The 22,730-nt window shown below is 42.9% G+C and overlaps 1 long non-coding RNA gene across 1 annotated transcript in view; it reads left to right on the top strand.

Moving 5' to 3' along the window:
• Positions 1-21,564, top strand: part of LOC131424291 (uncharacterized) — a 36,562-nt gene extending 14,998 nt beyond the window's left edge. The window contains exons 2-3 of the long non-coding RNA XR_009227061.1: positions 20,420-20,521; positions 21,303-21,564. This is a non-coding gene — a long non-coding RNA (uncharacterized LOC131424291). The remainder of the gene's footprint in view (positions 1-20,419; positions 20,522-21,302) is intronic.
• Positions 21,565-22,730: the final 1,166 nt, after the last annotated feature.

A 22,730-nucleotide genomic window follows, 5' to 3' on the forward strand; every position in this document is an offset into this window, starting at 1 on the left:
CAAGCGAGCACGTTACTGCTTGAGCCACATCCCCAGCCCCACCCCGCCCCCCAGGTTTTTTTGAACAAATTAAATTGTCACAGGTGGGGGCGTGGGCGGAGGGCAAGCTAAAGCTGAGTTTGTTTGTTTGTTTGTTTTTTTGCATCTTGCTGCTGGCTTCTGGTAGCCTGAGGTCACCTAAAACCCATGTGATCTACTGTCCAGTCAGACCTGTTCAATATTTTCATGGAAATGAAGCAATTCACAATTCGCTCATACTCTATTTCATCTTTTTGGCTTGGGTCCAAGATTCTACTCTGTAACCATCTTTGTCTGGGTTTCTAGTAACAAAGATACGTTTGCAAGAACTAGAAACATGCTCAGGTCATCTCGGTTCGTGGGAGTTTATTGTATGGACAAGAAAACCACAGGCCCCCAGCAAGGGCTCCTAAAGAAGGCACTGTTACTCATCACTGAGGAGTGACCACAGCAGCTGCAAAACAAAGACCCTGGGACCGTCTGCCCACGAACTGTTCTTCCTCTTCTTCCTACTGGAGTCTTCTTCTCTCCTCCTCCTTCTGCCTGTGTCTATCATTGTTTCTTTCCGTCTTTTCACTTCTGCACCCTCCTGTCAGCTGCCTGTGCGGCTTTTAAAAGCCCAGGAGATCTGAGTAAAGCAGCCTTCCTTATCCAGCATCTTGCACTTGCGTGGTCTGGACTCTGCAGATCAGACACTGTCCCTGATCTAATCGGCTGTAGACGGAAGGGTGGCATCTTGTCCGAACAAGCACACTCAGAAGAGGGGTGTGGATGATCAGGTCCCAGAGCAAAGACTCTTAAAGTGACTAAGTGTCTGAGTGCTTCATAACCAGCTTCTCATTTACATTGAGATTTCATTCCTTTAAGTGTTTACTTTATGTTTTCTGGGTTTCACTCTTTTGTGTCTAGTTCCAGACGTGATCCCTCCCTTACAAAGCAGGCCGTCTCCTTTCTCCTCTTCACGTGTGTGCTGGAAGAAAGAACCATGATCCCAGCCACTTGTCACTTGAACCAGAGGAGATTTATTACTTTTAATCTAATTGATGCTTGTTATAACAGGAATGTCTTATGCATCAACAAAGATATTGTCCAAACTTGTGGTGGAGTTGGCAGTCACTCAGTGTCTTGCCATATACCCTCCTTCTTGTCTCTACATCTAGTCTTTGATGGGCAACCAGGAAGGGGGGATTCAGAAAGCTGGTTTTCTGGAAGGATAGAGATAATGTCATCTGTGGTTCCTGCGGTCAGCCATTCTGATGTCATTTTTTTGCTTGACAGAACTTTATAGGATCTGTAGGACTAAAAGACTGACACTCAACAGGGTACTTAAATGTCCATTGGATACTCCCTATTTCAAACAAAATATAATTACTTTTTCAGTTTCTTGCAATCAAGGTATGAAGGTGGAGTCAATCAATAGTGTCCTTCATAAATCCTGAACTTGGCTAAAGTCATAACAGCATGCATTGAGATCTGTAGGGCAGAAGAAGTTCTCTAAGTATAAAATTAAAATAAAGTAGTGTCCCAGACCCCCCAGTGGGTACCTGAAACTGTATATATATATGTTTTTCCTATACCGACACACCTAAGATGAATTTTAATTTAAAAAGTAGGCAATGTAAGAGATTAAAAATAATAACTAATAACTAAATAGAATGATTATAAAAACATATTATAATGAAAGTTGTGAATGTAGTCTCCCTCTCAAAATATTTTATTATATTATACTCACAATCTTGTGATGGTGTGAAATGATGGTATGCCTGTGAGATAAGATGAAGTGAGATGAGTAGCTCAGGAATTATGACACAGTGTTAGGCTGCTATATAGCAGTGCCTTGAACACCAGCTCTGTAATATTACAACAGGCCATCTGATTACCAAGATAGCTACAATGTTACTAGCAAGCAGGTAGTGTATACAGCATGGATACTCTGGACAAAGAGATGATTTACATCCTAGGTGGGAAAGATTTTATAACACTGCTCAGAATGGAGTATAATTTAAAATTAGTAAATTTTTATTTCTGCAGTTTTTCTTTTAATATTTTTGTACTGCAGTTTGATTGTGGATAACTGAAATTGCAGAAAATAAAACTGTGTATGGCAGAGGGACTACTATATTATGCAAAATAAGAATGGCTATTTGATCAATATGCCTCAATTGTCTATCCTATGATTTTCAAAGTATGGGAATCTGCTAGAAATTCAATGTCTCAGGCAGCACCCCCACCTTCAGAATTAAACTCTGTGGTTGGGAGCCATTAATCTGTGTCTTAGCAAGAACTCTAGGTCGTTTTTTAATTTTTTAATTTTTCTTTTTTTTTGGAGGGGTGGGTAATGGGGATTGAACTCAGGGACATTCAACATTGACCCACATCCCCAGCCCTATTTTGAATTTTATTTAGAGACAGGGTCTCACTGAGTTGCTTAGCACCTTGTTTTTGCTGAGGCTGGCTTTGAACTTGCGATCCTCCTGTTTCAGCCTCTCCAGTTGCTGGGATTACAGGCATGCACCACTGTGCCCGGCTCTCCAAGTCATTTTGATGTACTCTTAAGTTGGAGAATCACTGTCTTTCAGTCAGAGAAACCAGGGCCATTTTAATTTTCACACACATCACTAACCAAGGTAAAAAGTAAAATAGATGTACATTCTAGATGTTTACAATGCCAAATGCCATATTTTTTGCAAATATATTTATATGTTTTGTACATAAATCTTATATGTATATGTACTCCTATAATTATATATTATATATTAATACAAATTTTTATATTTACAGATATCCATGCACACACATGAAGCAGACCTTGTGAACTATGCAATTTGAAGATTTGTTCTCTGGAGGATTTGAATAGAATCATTTTTCTTTTTCTAATTTGCACTGAGAACCAATTCATCAATAAGATAAAGAAATAGTGGAAGTCCACAAGAAGGAAATCTAAACACCCTTGTCATTTCTCACAAGTACTAGGTTGCTGAATGTGGTTTGAGTCACAAGAAAGCATCCCATGAGGAATTAGAAGAAATCAGGAATGCCATACTTCACATGGGAGGAAATATCAGGAACAAATAGAAAGCATTCTCCCCCACAACCCTAGATGCTAAAATCCACAGGGGTTTGTCATTAGCCACAATTAACCAAGAACATAGCTCTCCCCACTTAAGGCTGGAGGGGAACTCTAAATTGAGGCACTCCTTCTTCCCCATTTAGTTCCCATGTCCCAGGTACTAGGTGTATTGCATCTTTGGGTATTGTCCTGGAACCTCTTCAAAACAATTTAAAGTCCTGTGTTTCTAAAGTTTCTGAAATGGGTGATTAATTGTCCACTAATAGGGGTGGAGGTGTAACTCAATGGTAGAACACTTGCTTAGCATGTGCAAGGCTAGTATTGGGGGTGGGGGGAAAAGTGCAATAGTTAAATGAACTCCAAACCACTCTGTAGCCATGGCTGAAAATTGACTCCTATCCCAAATCACGTCTAACTGCATTTTCCAATATAGCACATCAGAAGTTCAATGGAATTACATGACCTACTAAGATCTTCTAATTATAAACTGCATAAAGATATTTCAGTAATAAAATGCTTGCCGTTTAGGAACACCCCAAGTCTGAATGTAAATTCCTCCTCACTATTGAATTTCTAAGGAAAGTTTAAGTTCAAAGATTAAATATCCTTGCCAAGTCAAAGTTGAAAGAAACCAATCTCCATAATCAAATTTGCTTGCTTTTGTAGTTCAAGTTCAAGGAAATTAAAGTTCGAAATTCATCTTCTTCAATTTCTTATTCTGTTTGGACTCAGCCAGGGAATTCCTGATGGTCCGGTTTAGCTGGGATTCCTTCATCTGCCACCACCTGGACCTTCACGGGATGGTGTAATTCCTTTAGGGCCTCAACAGTTTCATTCATCCAATGCCAAGTCTAAGACACCTCACTTTGAAACAGCTTGATCATTAAGAGGACACATAAGATTATCACAGAGTCCAGACTTCGTGTACTCCCACACCTCCAATTAAGAATATCAGTCAACCTCCAGCACTTACCCCAGACAAAATTATGTTCTCAGATGGTAACATTTAACGCTGCCTCAGGGCCAATCTACCTGAGGGGAGGATGAAGACCAAGGAGACCCTGGCTTCCTCTTTACCATCATACAGTCAGTTTGACAGCTGGAGTCCACAGCTGACGAACTTGACCTCAATTGGAAGAAATTTCCTGGAAAATAGTTTAATTTCGGTGTCATGAATTGTTTACTTTCAGCATTATGAATGCCTAAACCGGGACTGAAGGCCATCTGTGCACACTGCCTGCACTCCGTGAGAAGGGCTCGGACACATTGCTGCCTTTCTGCACAGCCTATACATGTGCCTTAGCAGTGTCCCTCTCAGGAAGGGTTTCTGCAGGTCCAGGGCTGCATGGAGGGTGAACCTTTCAGTCTCTGCTCTATCAAGTGAGCAAATGTTTTCAGTTCTGGGCCACGGAGAAGAGTGCAGTAGCCTTTTGTTCGAGGAATTTTTTGGAGCAAGAAGCTTCTGGGCAAAGTTTTTTCCCTCATGCCCATATGTCCCTGCTGGAAAGTTATCCTCGGATGATTCTGACCAGAAGCTGCTGTGGGCTTCAGAATGTTTTGCCCTATGGATTAGAGAGAGCTGCTCCTTGACTTCTCCAGACCTGTTTTTTTGTTACTGGGGATTGAACCCAGGGGAGCTCTACCACTGAGCTTCATCCCCACTCTTTTTATTTTGAGATGACATTTCACTAAATTGCTAAGGGCCTTGCTAAATTGTGGAGGCTAGCTTTGGACTTGGGTTCATCTTGCCTCATCCCCTGAACCGCTGGGATTACAGGTGTGCCACTACTGTGCCCAGCTTCTCTTACACCTTGAAACTAATCTCATGAATATAAAATCAACCCTTCCAAGACTCCCTCTTTGAGCCTGAATGTAGAATGGCATTTGGGAAAGAGAGTTTAGCTGGGCCAATTTAGGCCTGGCAGTAACAATTAAAAATTAGAACATCAGCAGTACTCTGTAGCCAACAAGAGAAATAGGCTCACTTACAGTTTAAAAGGAAAGGATGTTATTCTGCCCATCAAAGACTGAAGACTCCTTCCTTATCCCATCTTGCCCTCGGCGGGGATACAAGTCCAAGCTGGTTCTGCACAGTGAATTAGAGCAGCCTGCAAGGAGGATTCTTTCTCAAGGCCCCAGTTAACTTACTAGACTGGCATCTGCTCTGACCAACCACCTGGCCCGAGCATCTTTGCTTCCAGCAGGTCCAACCAGAGCAACATGTGCTTGAAGCTGACCCTCTCCATTGGACAAAGCCGTTACAGGCTGTGCCAGCTCTCTTTCTTGTGACTACCCTGCTCCTACCCTTACCGTGATGAATCCATCTATTTCCCTCACCAGAGCCGGAAGCAATGCAACTGCCCAGTCTTGAACCTCAAACCTCCAGATCTGTAAGCCAAATAAACCTCTTTATTTATAAAATTAGGCAGCTTCTGGGATTTTGTTATAGTGATGACAAGCTAATGCAGGTATCAAGACATTGAATAGGGAAGGAGTATGTTTTCAACAACTAAAATTAGAACAACTAGACGTCCACATGCAAAAGTATAAATTTGGACCCCTGCCTCACACCATATCACTACCATCACCACCAAACAATAAAAACCCTCAAACCCCCAAAAACTCAATATGGAAAATAGGTTTAAATGTATGTGTTATAACTAAAAATTTTTAGAAGAAACAGGAGTGATATTTTGAACTAGGCAATGATTGCTTACAAGTGACTCTAAAAGCACAAATGACAAAATAAAAGATAAGAACCGTATAGTAGATAATGAATTGTATTATTATTATGTTTATGTTGCATGTGAGACCATCAAGAAAGTGAAAAGTCAAGCTGGGCGTGGTGGCACACACCTGAAATCCCAGGGGCTGGGGAGGCCGAAGCAGGAGGATCACGAGTTCAAAGTCAGTCTGAGCAACTTAGTGAGGCTGTAAGCAATTTAGTGAGACCCTATCACAAAAAAAAAAAAAAATTAAAAGGGGCTGAGGAGGTGGCTCAGTGGTTAAGCACCCTTAGATTCAATTGCTAGTACCATATACCCCACCCCAACAAAAGTGAAAAGACAAAACCCAGAGTGTGAGAAAATAGGAAAATGTTTGTAACTCACATATCTGATAGGGAATGTCAGACTATCTAAAGGACTCTTATGATTAATTAACAAAAATATAAATAACCCATTTAAAAGGGGGCAAAGAATCTAAGTTGGCATTTTCCAAAGAGGACATATAGAAATGTCCAGGAACATATGAAAATATTCTAAACTTCTTTATACATTAAAAATACCTAATGAAATACCATACTCAAGAGGATGGCTATAATTAAAAAGACAGATATTGTGTGGATGAGGATGTGGAGAAATTGGAATCTCCCACATTGCTGACAGGCATATAAAATGGTTCAACCATTTGGGAAAACGATCTGGCAGTTCCTCAGAAAAGCTATACATAGAGTTGCCATATGACCCAGCAATTCACTTCCCTTCCAGTTATTATTAATATTTTGGTACTGGGGCTTGAACCCAGGGTCCTGCACATGCTAAGCAAGCACCTCACCTCTGAGTTACACCCCAGTCCTCACTTCTAGTTACATCCCCAAGAGAAATTAAAACTTACACCCACATAAAAGTTTGTACATAAATATTCCTAGCTGCACTGAATATTCATAGGGGCCAAAAGTCAAAACACGCAAATGTCTGAACTGATGATGGATAAATTAAACACGGCATAGTTATTCTGTGGAACATGATTCAGCCTAAAAAGGAACAAAGTACTGACACATCCTAAAATTTGAATAAGACTTGAAAACTCATGCTAAGTGAAAGAAGCCAGTCACAAAAGACCACATGTTATAAGTTTCCATTTACACGAAATGTTCCCAGTAGACAAATCTCTAGAGTCAGAAAGTAGATCTGTGGTTGGGGAGCAGGGGGTGGCTTGAAGGGAAATGAGGAGTCCCTGCTGGTGGGTATAGTGTTCCTTTTGGGGTGGTGAAATGTTCTAAGCCTGATTGTGGTGGTGGTTTCACAACTCTGTGACTATACTAAAAAATCATTGAATGGTATACTTTGGGTGAATTGTATGGTGTGTGAATTATATCTCAGTATCACTCTTAAAAAAGAAAAACAAACAAAAGCAAAAATTGCATGCTTCTTGATGACAGAGACCACGTTTCATACTTCTTTATGAAATAAATACGAGTGAAGAGTGGTCCTGGCTGATGTTGCCCTGGGTTGAGCTCCCACCTAACAAGGCTTGATAGTACTGGAGATAAGTTTCATTTATTTTTTTGGTACCAGGAACTCAGGAGCACTGGACCACTGAGTCATATCCCCAGCCCTATTTTATATTTTATTTAGAGACAGGGTCTCACTGAGTTGCTTGGGTTCTCACTTTTGCTGAGAATGGCTTTGAACTTGTGATCCTCCTCTTTCAGCTCCTGAGCTGCTGGGATTAATGATATTTCTTAATGATATTTTTGAAGACTGCACTGTGCAGTGGAAAGATAGAGTGCATCTCTTTAGGGTCCTCTTTCTCTATTGCAATTTTTAAAAATTTATTTATTTTTATTGTGCTTTTATCAGTGCATTATCCTTTGCCATTTATTAAGTCACTTGGAGAAGGCTGGGTGCAGAAATCTCAAGAAGAGGCCCTGGAAAGCCAGCTGCTTCCCTCTGCCTGTGGCTGCTACAGGGCCCATTGCTGAGTAGTCCCAGACTTGGCCTTGACCTTGTTGGTCCCTGTTTTTCCTTTTTCTTTTTCTTTTTTTTTTGTGGGGGAGGGGTACTGGGAATTGAATTGAATTAAATCCAGGGGTGCTCTACCACTACCACCAAGCTCTATCCACACCCTGGCCTTCTTTTATGTTTTGAGACAGGGTCTCATTAAATTGCCAGGGCTGGCCAGGCATAGTGACACATGCCTGTAATCCCAGCAACTCAGGAGGCAATTTAGTGAGACCCTGTCTCAAAATAAAAAAAATAAAGAGGGTTGGGGATGTGGCTCAATGGTAAAGTGCCTCTGGGTTCAATCTCTGGTACCAAAAAAATAAAATAAAATAAAATAAAAATCTCCAGGGCTGGCCTTGAACTTGCGATGCTCCTGCCTCAGCATCCAGAGTGCCTGAGATTATAGGTGTGCGCCCTCACACCAGGCCTTTGGTCCCTTTTTATTATCGCCATTGCTTGGCCTGACTCTGGGTGCTAGGTCAGGGCCTCAATCTGCAATTCTCTCTGGAAAAGTTAGGGAGTCTCCATGAAGCCTGGGAGCAGGAAGCTGGGGAGAGAGCTCTCCCAGGGCCTGCTCTCTGTTCTGCATTCCTGGAGGATCCTGGCCCAGGACCTCCTCTGCTGAGATAAAGACACACAGCAAGTCACACCCCTTTTCTGTGCTGACTGCCAACCCAAATGCCAGCTCCATTCTGTTCCCAAACTCAGGCTCTCACAGGGTTGGACCCAGACCCTCAGCCCTTCTCTCCTCTATTTCTCCCTGGTCCTATCTTCTCTCTTCCCCTCTCCTCCTTCTTCCTAGGGCTTCCAGCAAGCAGTATCAAGTACAGACCTTCCAGTTAGACAAACACAGACCTTCCAGTTAGCAAACCTGATCAGCCTTGCCCCTCCTCCTCTTGTTATCTGTGCAAACTTGGCCAAGTCAGCTAACCCTGGTGAGCCCTTATTTTTCTCATTAGTAAATAGAGATAATTATAGCTCCCTGGGAGGTGGGGCTGGTGGGGTGCGAAGATTAAAAGAGATAACGCAGCTAAAGTAGTTGGCTTCCTGTCTGGGCCCTGGTAAGGGGTTTGCAGTTGGTAGCAGCTGTTCTTATTTCCTCCTGGGACTGGGCAGAAAGCTCACCCCAGATAGTGGGGTGTTGAGGAACCCTGGCAGGCTGAGTCCCAAGCCTCCTGTCTCTGCTCCATGACTTGATCCCATTTGGCTGAACTTGCAGCAAACAGCCACTGAGCCCTTCCAATCTCGGGACTTCTGGTTTGTCCCTGGAGTTGGGGCTGGAGGAGAGAAAGAAGGGATCCCGGGCAGCCTTGTGTATTCCTTCTGTTCTGGGTCTTTTGCAGAACGCGTGTTTAGTCCAAGGCACTCCTCTACACCTTCAAATCATTCACATTTGCAGATGGGCGGTCCCCTCTGGGATATGTTTAAGTGCATGAATGCAGTAAGAGCCTTTTGTCATAAGTACTTTCCGGCCACCTCCACCCGAGGCCTCTGTTCACCCCACATACTCTAACACAGCTGAAGTGTTCTCTCTCAGGGCCGTGGCCTTGTTTAAGGAAGTTGGGGCACAAGGTCCTCAGCAAGTCCCTGACCAGCTCTCAAGCCCTGGCTTTCTGGTTTCCTTCTGTTTGCTCACAACACGCAGGACGGAGAGAGCGCAGTCAATATCTCTTGCCTGGCGAAGAAGCGTGGGCTGGTTCCCTGCCCTTCCCTGGGAGCCCAGCTTAGCACAGAATGAAAGGGAAATGGAATAAATGTCCCAGGCCCTGCAGCCCACCAAGGTCGTGGTACTCAGAGCACTGCTGTGAGTCACAGCTGACCCTCCTTTGTCATCCACCCATGGGCCGGAACCAGCAGTGTAAACAGGCAGGCGAGGAGGAGGGTTGGGAGCCCAGGGATTTGTCCCAGTGTAGCACTCTGTCAAAGCCCACAGCTCCCGACAGCAAACCTCGGGGGAGAACACTTCATAGCCAGAGCCAGGGTGGTGAGCTCTGCTGCACAGGGTTCCACTTCCACTCACGGAGCCCCTGACGGGGAGGGGTTTTTACCAGTGAGAGCTGAACCATGAGCCAATCCCAGAATGACTTTCTTTGAAACTTATTTTCTGATAGAGTCTCTGCATCAGAGGACAGGCGTGTGGTTTGGCTAGTCAGATATGGGGCCAGGGATTGGAAAAGTGGAGCACATGTTACCCTGTTAATTGTCTGTGATCCAAAAGTTAGGGCTCCAGCTGGGTACAGGGAAGCCCGCCTATAATCCCAGCAGCTCAGGAGGCTGAGGCAGGAGGATGGCAGGTTCAAAGCCAGCCTCAGCAAAATTGAGGTGCTAAGCAACTTGGTGAAACCCTGTCTCTAAATAAAATATAAAATAGGGCTGGGGATGTGGCTCAGTGATTGACAGCCTTTGAGTTCAGTTCCTGGAGTGTGTGCATGTACGTGAACACACACACACACACACACACACACAAAGAATCTAAAATACTGTTTGGTCTCTGCTTACTGGGAATGGGATGGTGAAGTAGCTCAAATCTTAAATCCAACTCATTGATGTTGAGTCCTGTGGGTGGTACAGTCACAAGGGAATAAAGATTAAGTCATCTTTCCCAATGGGCTTTGAGGAATTCTATTTCTAAGTCTCAGCAAATGGCTCAGAAATGCAGGATTTTGTTGATCTGTTACTGCCAGTTTTCTATAGCAAATAATCCCAAACAATAAATGATTCTCTTGGTCTTAGTCCACGTAATGTTTTATATTGCACCTGAGGAGATACATCTGCCACCTAGTTACTAAGCTTACATGGCTATTAATGTCTCCTGTGTGTTGATCCTGGTTTTCTAACCAGATTATCACTTTCTTAACCAGATTATCACTGTTCCTTAGCTTTCTTTATATTTTTCACAGTACCTATCAATGCTGGACATGGTGAATTCTGTACTGTTAAGTTCTAGAGTTTGTTGTATCATAGATGCTGAACCAAAATAAATAAAATGGATTAGAAAGAGAGCTAAGGGGCATGGAGGCACATGGCTATAACCCCAGAGACTCAGGAGGCCGAGGGAGGATCATAAATTCAAGGCCAGCCTGGGCAACTCAGTGACATCCTTCCTCTTAATCAAAAGGGCTGAGGATATAGCTCAGTAATAAAGCACCCCTGGATTCAACCCCCAGTACCAAAATAAATAAATACTAAATAAATAAAGGGAGCTGAGCTGAGCTCTCTTGCAGCCCACTATCAATTTCTTCCAGTAACTCAACTTTTCTTCTCTTTCTTCACCTTGGACATCCCAAACAGCAAAAACAGCCACCAATGGATCAGCTTTAAAAACTGAGCTAGGGCCGGTTGCAGTGGTGCACACCTGTAATCCCAGTGCTCAGGAGGCTGAGGCAGGAGGATCGTAAGTTCAAAGCCAACCTCAGCAATGACAAAGTGCTAAGCAACTCCACGAGAGCCTGTCTCTAAATAAAATACAAAAAAGACTGGGGATGTGGCTCAGTGATCGAGTGCCCCGAGTTCAATCCATGGTACAAAAAGAAAAAAAGAAAAAGAAAAAAAAACTGGGCTAGGTAAAAGGAAGAAGAAAGCTTAGGCTACATGTGGAGATTTATTGACTGAGAACGTGTTAGAGTTTGAAGATACCGTGCAGATTATTTTCTTGCTGCTTGTAAAACTTTTCTCCAAAAGGCAGATGTCTCTGCAAGAGTGACATACACAGATTTCTTTGAATCGGTGTGCTTTCTATTTTAAAAGTCATGTACTCATAGCCACGGTCGGTCCTGCTTTACTTACTGGGCCATATGAAAAACTCCCTGAATGTGATAGCCTGAGGAGGGAACTTAAAGGCAGGTGACGTTATGTTCAGACACTCAGGATAAGGAAGGAATTACAGGGAGACGGAGCCAAGTGGGAAAGGGAAGAGAGCTGGGCCGTGATGGTTCAAGTGCACTAACCAGAAGTGAGTCTTGGCTGGAACACAGTGAAGGAAAGTCACGGGACAAACCAAGGTCAGAGAAAGTTGTGGCCAAATTATGGGATCTTGGTTACGATGAGGGATTGCAAAGGAGCAGGGAATGATCCGATTCGAGTTGAATTATAGGAAACATTTACCAAACAGCACCCAAAGATGGGATGACTGGTGCCTAGCTCAGGAGCAAGGTGAGGAGGAAGCAGACCAAGAGCCGTGACATGGGCTCTAGGGTTAGCCTGACCCAACCTGATCCAAGGGACAACACCCTGATTAGAGTGTGCTAATTACCTCTGATATTTTTTTTTTCTTTTCTTGGTACTAGACATTGAACCTGGGTCCTTTACCACCTAGCCACATCCCCAATCCTTTTTATTTTTAAATTTTGAGACAGGGTCTCACTAAGTTGCCTAGGGCCTTCCTTAAGTTGCAGAGACTGGTCTGAAACTGGAGACCCTCCAGCCTCAGCCTCCAGAGTTGGTGGGATTAGAGGTGCACACCACCAAATCCAGCTTTCTTTGATATTTAAGAAATGAAGATTGGTGCCAGACAAGTGGCCCATGCCTGTAATCCTAGCAACTTGGGAGGCTGAGGCAGGAGGCTTGAGAGTTCAAACCCAGCCTCAGCAACTTAGTGAGGCCCTAAGCAACTCAGTGAAACCCTGTCTCTAATAATATATAAAAAAAGCACTGAGGATGTGGCTCAGTGGTTGAATGCTCATGGATTCAATCCCTGATACTAAATAAATAAATAAAAATTGGTCACCTCTCCTTCATTCTATGAGATTCTTATAGAGAAGGATTTTTATATATTTTGCTTTTTAAAATTTTTTTATTTGTTCTTTTTAGTTATACATGACAGTAGAATGTGTTTTGACATATACATACATTCATGGAGTATAACTTCCCATTTTGTGGTTGTAGATGATGTGCAGTTACCCTGGTCGTGTATTCATACAAGAACATAGGAAATTTATATCTGATTCACTCCACTGTCTTTCCCATTCCCATCCCCGTCCTTCCCTTCATTCTCCTTTGTCTAATCCAGTGAAATTCTATTCTTCCCTCCCCCAACCCCTAACCACTTATTGTGTGTTAGCATCCGCATATCAGAAAGAACATTCGGCCTTTGTTTTTTTGGGATTGGCTTATTTTACTTAGCATGATAGTCTCCAGTTCCATCCATTTATCAGCAAATGCCATAATTTTATTCTTTATGGCTGAGTAATATTCCATTGTATATATATATATATATATATATACCATTTTTTTTTCACCTACTCATCTATTGAAGGGCACCTAGGTTGGTTGCATAGCTTAGCTATTGTGAATTGAGCTGCTAAAAACACTGATGTGGCTGTGACACTAGAGTATGCTGATTTTAAGTCCTTTGAGTATAAACTGAGGAGTGGGATGACTAGGTGAAATGGTGGTTCCACTCCAAGTTTTCTGAGGAATCTCTATCCTGCTTTCCAGAGTGGTTGCACCAATTGGCAGTCCCACCAGCAACGTCTGAGGGTACATTTTCCCCTCCATCCTTCCCAACACTTATTCTTGCTTGCATTCTTGATAATCGCCTTTCTGACTAGAGTGAGATAAAATCTCAGAGTGGTATTGATTTGCACTCGGAGAAGGGAATTGAAAGAACTTGTCTCTAGCAGGCGGCTTGCATTTACTTGAAGTAAGGAAGGACTCAGTCAGAAGAGCTTGTGTTCAGCAAAGAAAAATATACATTTTGGATTGTTTCATCTCGCTTCCACCTAATGAGGCCTCAACACGCTTCTTCTATTTGCTCTTGGACATTCAGAATCAAGCTCTTGTTGGATCTATGAGACCAAACATTGTACAGAGAACTCTGAAGTTTTAGCCAAGGAGAGGTCTCCAGGTGAAAGGGAGGGGCCTGGCTTTTCTCCTCGGGCGTTTCACCTTCCTGGGCTTCTCTCTCATTCAGTTCTGTTGCAGATTTCTGCTGTCCAGATCTAGGAGGGCTTTGTGGTCTGGTTGACCGACCCGACACAAGACCTCACATCATGTCATGCTGGAAGAGCAGTCCTGCTGTAAAAACCAAAAAAATTGGAAAAAAAAAATACACGGGGCAATCTTTTTCTATATAGCCAACAACAAGTAGCACAGGACTGTGGGACCGAGAGGAGGGAAACATCTATGTCCTAAGATTGTGCCTAAGTCCCCCGGAAGCACTGTCTAGACCTTAGCACAGAAGGCGGTCTCAACAGAACACGCCAGGCTTCCTTTGTGGAACTGAGTGCAGAGTCTGGAAAGGCTGAGGCAGCCAGGTTTTCTGGAACCATGTGCTGGAGGTGAGGGAGCCGCATTGAAAGAGGGATCTGGAAATCTGCAGAGGAGGCCACTCAGCTGTTGCGCAATGCTAGGCTGCTCCTGCACAGGGTGGGGCTCTGCCAGGCCAGGTGGGGGACAACCCTGCTGCAGTGAGCTGGGGAGTTTCCTGAGGTGCACAGTCTGGAAAATGAGTCTGATCAGCGGCAGGGCCATCAGTGGGCACTGCAGAGCGTTCCTGTCTTAATAGTGGGGCTGAGCTAGTGCTAGCGCATGGGCTTCTCCAGTGAAGCTTAAACACAAGCTTCGAAAAGAATCCACAAAGAACTTGATTGTCTACCAGAATAAAATGCAATACTCCAAACACTTTCTAAAGAGATGAAATCCAGCCCACATCCCAAACCACAATCTTTAACATCTAATTGGAAATGACTAGGCATGTAAAGAAGAGGAAATACGGGATCCCAACCAGGAGAACAATCGGAAAATAGAAATAGACACTCAAATGAGAGAAACAATGGAATTAGCAGACAAGTGCTTTTAAAAGAGTCAACATAGATATAATCAAGAATTCCAAGAAACGTATGAAGAAATCCATGAAACCTCTAGAAACAAAAAATAGAAATATAATATGAAAATTCTCTGGATGAGAGTAATAGAAATTCAAAGACTCTGCGAAAGAAAAGATGAATGAAATTGAAGATGTAATAAAAACTATCCAAAATGAGTTATATTTTCATTTTCACAAGTCAGAAAAATGTCTGGGGGTGTAGCTCTGGGGTAAATTAGAATGTGTGAGGCCCTAGGTTTGATATTGTAAGCACTGAAAAAAAAAAAAAAGCAAATCTAAAATCTAATCCAAATCCAAAGTAAGCAAGGTAAATATCTAGAAGGAAAATGAAACAAAAACTAAAATAAGTGCAATAATAAAACAAAGAAAGTTTAAAAAAAGAATAACCAAAGAACAAAAAAAGAGAGATCTTATTTCTTAAAAAGATAAAAATCACAAATATCTAGCAAGACTAATTTTGAGAAATGAGAGAGGACATAAATGACCAATATCAGAAATGAAAGAAGAAATAGTGCTATACACACATATACATTAAGAAGACAAAGCAGTCTTTTTCTTGTTTTTGATGACTTAGGTAAGGAAATACAGCTTGATGTAGAAAGAAAAAAGAATAAAAGGCTAGAAGAGAAAGACTATTCATTTAGTTCATGTATGTGACTCTGTTGGCAGAGGGATTGTGGGAATTGAGGCTAATTGTGCGGAGGGAAGTCACTGTGAGGTGTTGTGCAAAGGATATGATATGTCAGTTAGATGGGAGAAATAAGTTCAAAAAAATCTGCAGTAAGTAGTACTGTGTGTATTTTTGAACACTGTTCAATAGCTCAGAGACTAGATTATAAGTATTCCCTTCATACACACAAAAAATGATATGTGACATAATGTATGTGTAATTGGCTCCATTCTCATTCCCACAATCCATTCACATACACATCAAAACAGAAAGTTGTATAGAATGAGTATATACAATTTTCTTTTGTCAATTAAGAAAATTAATTTTTTAAAAGACCAGGTATAGGGGCCAGGGTTGTGGCTCAGTGGTACGGTGCTTGCCTAGCATGGTGAGGCACTGGGTTAATCCCTGGCACCATGTAAAAATAAAAGAAAGATATTATATCCATCTAAAACTAAAAAAAAATTTCTAAAGAATTAAAAAAAAATAAAAGACCAGGTATATAGCCCCTGTTGTGAATATTGAAGTAATTGCACAGTTCTGTGTTTTTTAGATATTTGTACAATATGACATGTTAATGAAGTTATAATCAAATATCTTCCTATTACTTAATTTTTCCATATTTTTTGTTGGTACATTTTAAATGTTGTACATAATGGTGGATTTTTTTGTTACATATTTGTACATGCACATAATATAACTTGGCCAATATCACTCCCCAAGACTCCCTCCACCCAGCCATCCCTTTCCTCTATTCTACTGATCTCCCTTTGATTTTCATGAGATCCACCCCCAACTCCACACCTTTCTTTTCCTTTTCGTTTCTCTCTAGTCTCCACATTTGACAGCAAGCATGTAACTCTTGACCTTCAGAGTTTGGCTTATTTTGTTTAACACAATGGACTCAAGCTCCCTTCATTTTTCTGCAAATGCCATTATTTCATATTTCCTCAATGGAGTATAAATACTCCACTTGTCTATATTCCACATTTTCTTTATCCAATCATCTATTGATGGACCCCTAGGCTGGTTCTATAGATTGGCTACTGTGAACTGTGCTGCTATAAACATCAGTGTGCACATATCACTGCAGTATGCTGACTTTAATTCTTTAGGGTAAATACTGAGGAGTGGTGTAGTTGGGTCCATGCCTAGTCTTTTGAGGAAACTCCATACAGATTTCCACAGTGGTTGTATTAATTTGCAATCCCAGGAACAGTGTAAAAGTGGTTTTTTTTTTCCTCCACATCCTCTCCAGCACTTGTTGTTTTTATTCTCAGTATCTGAGATCAAATCTCAATGTAGTTTTGATTTGCATTTCTCTAATTGGCTAATGAGATTGAACATTTTTTCATATATTTGTCGGTCATTTGTATTTCTTTTTTTGAGAACGTTCTGTTTAATTCATTTGCCCATTTATTAATTGGGTCATTTAGTTACTTTTAGTGTAAAATTACTTGATATTTTTATGTCTTCTAGATATCAATCTTCTGTCAGCAGAGTAGCTAGAAAACATTTTCTCTCATTCTGTAGGTTCTCTCTTCTCATTCTTAATTGTTCCTTTGCTGAGAAGAAGCTTTTTAATTTGATACCATCCTATTATTAACTCTCGGCATTATTTCATGGGTGTTAGGATCCCTATTGAGAAAGTCGTTGGCTGTGCTAAATGCTGGAGGGTTGACTCTAAGTTTTCTACTAGGAGTTGCCTAGTTTCTGGTCTAATTCCTAGGTATTCGATCCATTTTGAGTTAATTTTTTTGTGAAGGCTGAGAGATAACAATCTAGTCTCATTCTTTTACATATGGATAGTCAGTTTTCCCAGCACCATTTGTTACAAATATACCTTTTCTCCCGTGTATGTTTTTGGTACCTTTGTCAAGTATCAGATCATGGTATCTGTGTGGGCTGTTTGTATGTCTTCTATTCTGTACCATTGGTCTATGTGTCTGCTTTTATACCAGTATCATGCAGTTTTTTAACTATAGCTCTGTAGTATAATTTGAATTCAGTGATTATAATGCTGCCAGTATTGTTTTTTTTTTTTATCTTAGAAAATTGTTTTGGCTATTCCTCCAAATGAGTTTGAGCCTATAGTTCTAGTTCTGCGAAGAATGTCATTGGTATTGTGATAGGGATTGCACTGAACCTGTATATTGCTTTTGGTACCACGGCCATTTTAACAATTTCAATTCTGCCTATCCATGAACATGGAAGATTTTTCCATCTTCTTGTATCTTCTTTGATTTCTTTCCTCAATGTTCTATGGTTTTTATTGGTTTTCGTGTTAGTCTGATTTTAGATCAGCAAATTTTGACAACATCAGGGAGCATCACATCTCTGAGAGTGCTGGGGCCTTTTCCTGTTTGCCACATTGGCTACCAGATGCAGCAATTCCAGAGTCATACTGCATTCCAGGCAGCAAGAGGAGGAAGGAGGGTGGCAACACAGCAGATCATTGCTTCAGTCCTGCTCACCAGAAGTAGGGTGTGTGCCCAACTTCAACGTCTGCTGGGGAACTGAGCATCTCATTTTTTCCAGGCTTGCAACTAGATGCAGACAAGGGAGAAATATCCAGGAATGTCAGGCAGAGCAAACCTGGCATCAGACCGCATGTGTGTGTGTGTGTGTGTATATGTGTATGTGTGTATATTTGTGTATGTGTATATATATATATATCTTTGATAATAAGATCAGAGTTTTTGAAAAGAGGTTCCTAACAATCAATAGATTATTTTAAATGGAGTTCAGATACAGATTTTAGGCTATAGAAATTGATGCCATTGGGGCTGGGGATGTGGCTCAAGCGGTAGTGTGCTCACCTGGCATGTGCAGGGTGCTGGGTTCGATCCTCAGCACCATATAAAAATTAAAAAAAAAAATGAAGATGTGTCCACTGAAAACTAAAAAAATAAATATTAAAAAAATTCTCTCTCTCTCAAAGAAAAGAAAAGGAAAGAAATTGATGCCATTATTTCAATGGGTGGCTTTAGGCAATACTTGTTATGTATACAACATTGTACAAGGAATTATACAGGAAATGGTAGAGGAAGAGTGCATTTCTGACATAAACAGCAATTGGAAGACTTGTACTCCAGTCTAGAGGACACGTCCTACGTTCAGAAAGTAGCATAGGATGGAATAAAACAGGAACAAGGGAACAAAACTAATCAAGCGTTGCCCTGAGACATCAGCAGGGATGAAGGTGTGACCAGAGACACTTCCTGGAGGAGACAGAATCTGAGCTTTATCTTGAAGGATGTGAGAACCCACACGGATGGACACAAGGAAGGATCCTTCAAGCACGGTAAAAACTGTATCAGTGCTCCAGAGAAGGCAGAGAAGGTCATGTGTGGGGCAGTGCAAAGTTAGGTAGATTTTTGAAGACTAGGGACTATTACAGTGAACTTAACAGGTTTTCAGTTATTAAAAGTATTTTTATTCCAAGGTGAATGGAAGGCCACATGTCCCACCCAGGGAGCTCTTAGCTCATTCCTATGACATTTGACTTGCTGAGTCAGCTTCTCTGCAGGCCTGTTCCTGTCGTTCCAAGAGACCTCTGTGCCAAGAGCCTGACTCTGCCATCAGGCACCTGCCTGCACTTTCTGTTCTGCCAGGGGCTGCCCGGTTTCCGCCTCTGCCTCCTGGCCTTCTGCACCTGCATTGCTAGCTCTGTCATTTGCTTTTAGAAAGAGTCCTTGACTGTGACTTTGTGACTTGAAGCCACCTTAAATGCCAGCATCTGCAAGTTAAGACTTGTGATGTGTATCTGGCTTGTTTTGGAAAACATTTGGAGAGGGTGATTTGAAGCACCCTTGAAACAGGAGATGAATGACAGGTGTAGTGTCGACCCAGGAAATAAATATCAGGGGGGCTGCCATAGATACACGATGGGAGCTCTGCAGGTGGACTCTCATGCGTGCAGGACCTATAGGCTCAGTTTTCATTATGGAGGGAATACTGGATCCAGAGCAGCCTCTACCACTGACTTGCAATTTCAGAAACTTGTAGTATCTCAGTAGACCTCAGCTTCCTCATCAGTTAAACAGGATAACAACATCTGCCCTCCCCGCCCAGTTTAATAATCCATTGACTGAACACATATCATGTGCCATGCCAGCCATTAAACACACACACACACACACACACACACACACACGTGCACACACACACACATGCAGAATTGCCCTCCTTAGAGGACCTGGAAACTGTCCTAGTTATTTATTTATTTATACCTACCTGGGATTGAACTCGGGGGCACTCAACCACTGAGCCACATACCCAGCTTTATTTTGTATTTTATTTAGAGACAGTGTCTCACTGAGTGCTGAGGCTGGCTTTGAATTTGTGATCCTCCTGCCTCAGACTCCTGAACTGGCCTTTTGAGGCAGAAGGAAAGCACAGTGGTTAGGGATGAACATACATAGGGCACCAATCATAAAATGGCATAGGTGGCTTCCTTGAAGGAATCTGTCTAGAGACTCCGCCCTTTCCATGCCTCTGCATTCAGGATCCAACTGTGAACAAGACCTCGTTTCAGTCCTTGAGCTGCTCATACCCTGGCGAGGAGGTAGACACATGTTGACAATTGCCACATAGATAAGTTTGGTGACAGCGCTCAATCATGGAGCCAAGGGAGCTCGGGGACTTGGGAGAGGTACCTGGAGGGGAGATGTCTGAACTGAGACTTTTGGGAGGGGTAGCAGAGCTGTGATCAAATCCAAGACGGCTATTACCTAAAATAGCTGCCAGAGATGTGGATCATGGACCACTCACTGCCTGTGTTGTGTTTTACTTTGCCTTTCCAACTTTCCCACCTGAGTGGAAAGAGGGTGAGTCATGGAGCCAGGAGACCCGATCCTTATCCTACCTCCTAGTCATCTGCAATGTGACCTAGCCGGGGGGGATTTGCTCAGTCTCTTCGACCACTGTTGCCTGTGTCGTGCTGTGAGGGGTGGAGGGAGCGTTGGCCATTGAGCCCTGTTTTAGTCAGCTTTGTTGCTGTTGTGACTAAAAGACCTGATGAGAACAATTTCAGAGGAGTGAAAGTTGATTTAGGGGCTCTCGGTTTCAGAGGGCTTAGAAATAGACAGCTGGTTCCATTCCTCCAGGCTCCAAGGGAAGCGGAACGACCTGATGGAAGAAAGCAACTCATGTGATAATGAGGAAGTAGAGAGAGACTCCACTCACCAGATCCGAGATACATACCAAAGGTACATCCCCAGGGACCCACTGCCTCCGGCCACACCCTTCCCATCTCCAGTCCCCACTCGGTTAATCCTATCAAGAGATTAATTCACTGATTGGGTTAAGGCTCTCATCACACAATCATTTCTCCTCTAAACCTTCTTGAATTGTCTCACACATGAGCTTTTGGGGGATACCTCACATCCAAACCATAATAAGCCCCTTCCTCTGTTTGGGGACTCTCCCTTCTAAAGAATTTGGGTCAGAAGCTGTGCACACATCTCACCAAAGAATGTGAAATGTGCAGGTTTCTTGCCCTCCTCTGCAGACAGGGGAGGGGTGGGTGATCCACACTCCCCCAATAACATGCCCACTGGTCAGAGCCTGAGCTAAGAGGAGCACAGCAGATGCTCTGGAGGTGGACACTGCTGCTTTCTGCGGTATGAGCCAGATCCAATGTCCACGAGAGCAGCGGTTCCCTCACCTGCCCTCTGCTCTAGCTGGATGCTGGGCTTTGCTCCCCATCCTGCTTCCACAGCCTTCTGGTATCCCCTGACTATGTTCTGTCCCTGCTGAGTTAGGTCCACGCCAGCATCTGTTGCCTGCAACTCAGGGCCTCAGTTAATGTCAGGGCTGGGATCAGATGCCTCCGTGGCTCCTTCTGTCTCATGGTCTGGGATTCTAGGGTTTATGTTTAGGCTGGCTAGCACAGAGCTGGGCCCTAAAGCAATGCTTCTTGAGTAGGTGACAACGTGTGCAGCAGGATCTGGACTTTCCCCTCACTGTGCTTTTTATTATCTCACTCAGTGATCGAAGAGACACCCGCACGGAGGTAGCAGGAGTCTCATCAACGAGAAGGGGAAACGTTTCTCACTGCCCTAGCATTTAATTTATTTTTTGACAAGTGGATCAGGACAGAAGCCCTGTTTCCCTGCATGGTGCTCCTCGGCCGGAGGGTGCAGAAGACGTGGAGGCTGTGGAAGACCTGCTTTCTATCCCCAGAGAACTACGGTCTGATTAGGAAGAGGAGACTCGCCCAAGATTTGAGTACTAAGCAATGTTGGGCAGATGCAAGGACTCAGAAAAGAACAGGTAGAGGGCTGGGGATGTGGCTCAAGTGGTAGCGCGCTTGCCTGGCATGCGTGCGGCCCGGGTTCGATCCTCAGCACCACATACAAAGATGTTGTGTCCGCTGAAAACTAAAAAAAATAAATGTTAAAATTCTCTCTCTCTCTCTCTCTCTAAAAAAAAAAAAAGAAAAGAAAAGAACAGGTAGAGAAGCGGGAAGAAGGCGGAGGTGAAGCCTGGCATCTGAGCAGGACTTGGGTAACTAGAAGGGAGTTCATGTTTGGTGGGGAGCACAGCACCAGGTGAGGCCCAGGGGCAAGACTGAGTGGGAGACAGGTGTGCAGTTGTGGGGGTTCACACCTGCCATGGCAGGAACAGAGATGAAGTCTGGTTCTTGAGGCCCTTGATCACTTGATAGGCCATATGGAATAGCAGCTTCCACCGCTTTCTTACAGGTTTAGAAAACAAACAAATCGACAAACAGCACAAATGGAAGAAACTTTCCACAAAGCCTGGCACAGAAGCTGTCTTGTCCATTTGTGCTGCTGTAACAAAATGCCTGAGACTGGGCAGTTACTCCTCACAATTCTGGAAGCTGGGAAGTCCAAGACCAAGATGTCTGCAGGGTGGGTGCCTAGTGTGTGATGCTCTCTGCTTCCAAGATGGTGCCTCATTGTGCATCCCACAGGTGAGAAGGGAGGGAAGAGGCGAACTGCCCCTGTGAGACTTTTATAAAGACAGTAATCTACTCACGAAGGCTCTTCCGCATGACTTCATCACCCCCTTAATCCTACCACACTGGGGTTTAAGTTCCAACATAGAACACAAACATTCAAAAATTAGGAGAGGGAATCGTCAAGACTAAGGGAAAATAATTCAATTTGATATGCATTTTGAGTGCCTAATATGTGCCCAGCACTGTTTTAGAGGCAGAGATACAGCAATAAACAAACACAGTCTGTTCTTATAGGACTTGTGTCCTATTAGCATCCAATAGATGAAACACACACACACACACACAAGTGTAGACACACACATGTGTATATGTAGATATATCAAAATTAAGTGCTGATGAGCATCTGGAGGCTAAGAGTGCCCAGAGGACCGTGCATTGAATAGGGATGTTCAGAGAGATCAGGTCACCTCTCTAATAAGGTGACATTTTGG

The sequence above is a fragment of the Marmota monax genome, unplaced genomic scaffold, assembly GCF_021218885.2.
Source record: "Marmota monax isolate L192 unplaced genomic scaffold, Marmota_monax_Labrador192_F-V1.1 WCK01_AAM20220418_F8-fsc00040, whole genome shotgun sequence".
Classification (NCBI taxonomy): Eukaryota; Metazoa; Chordata; class Mammalia; order Rodentia; family Sciuridae; genus Marmota; species Marmota monax.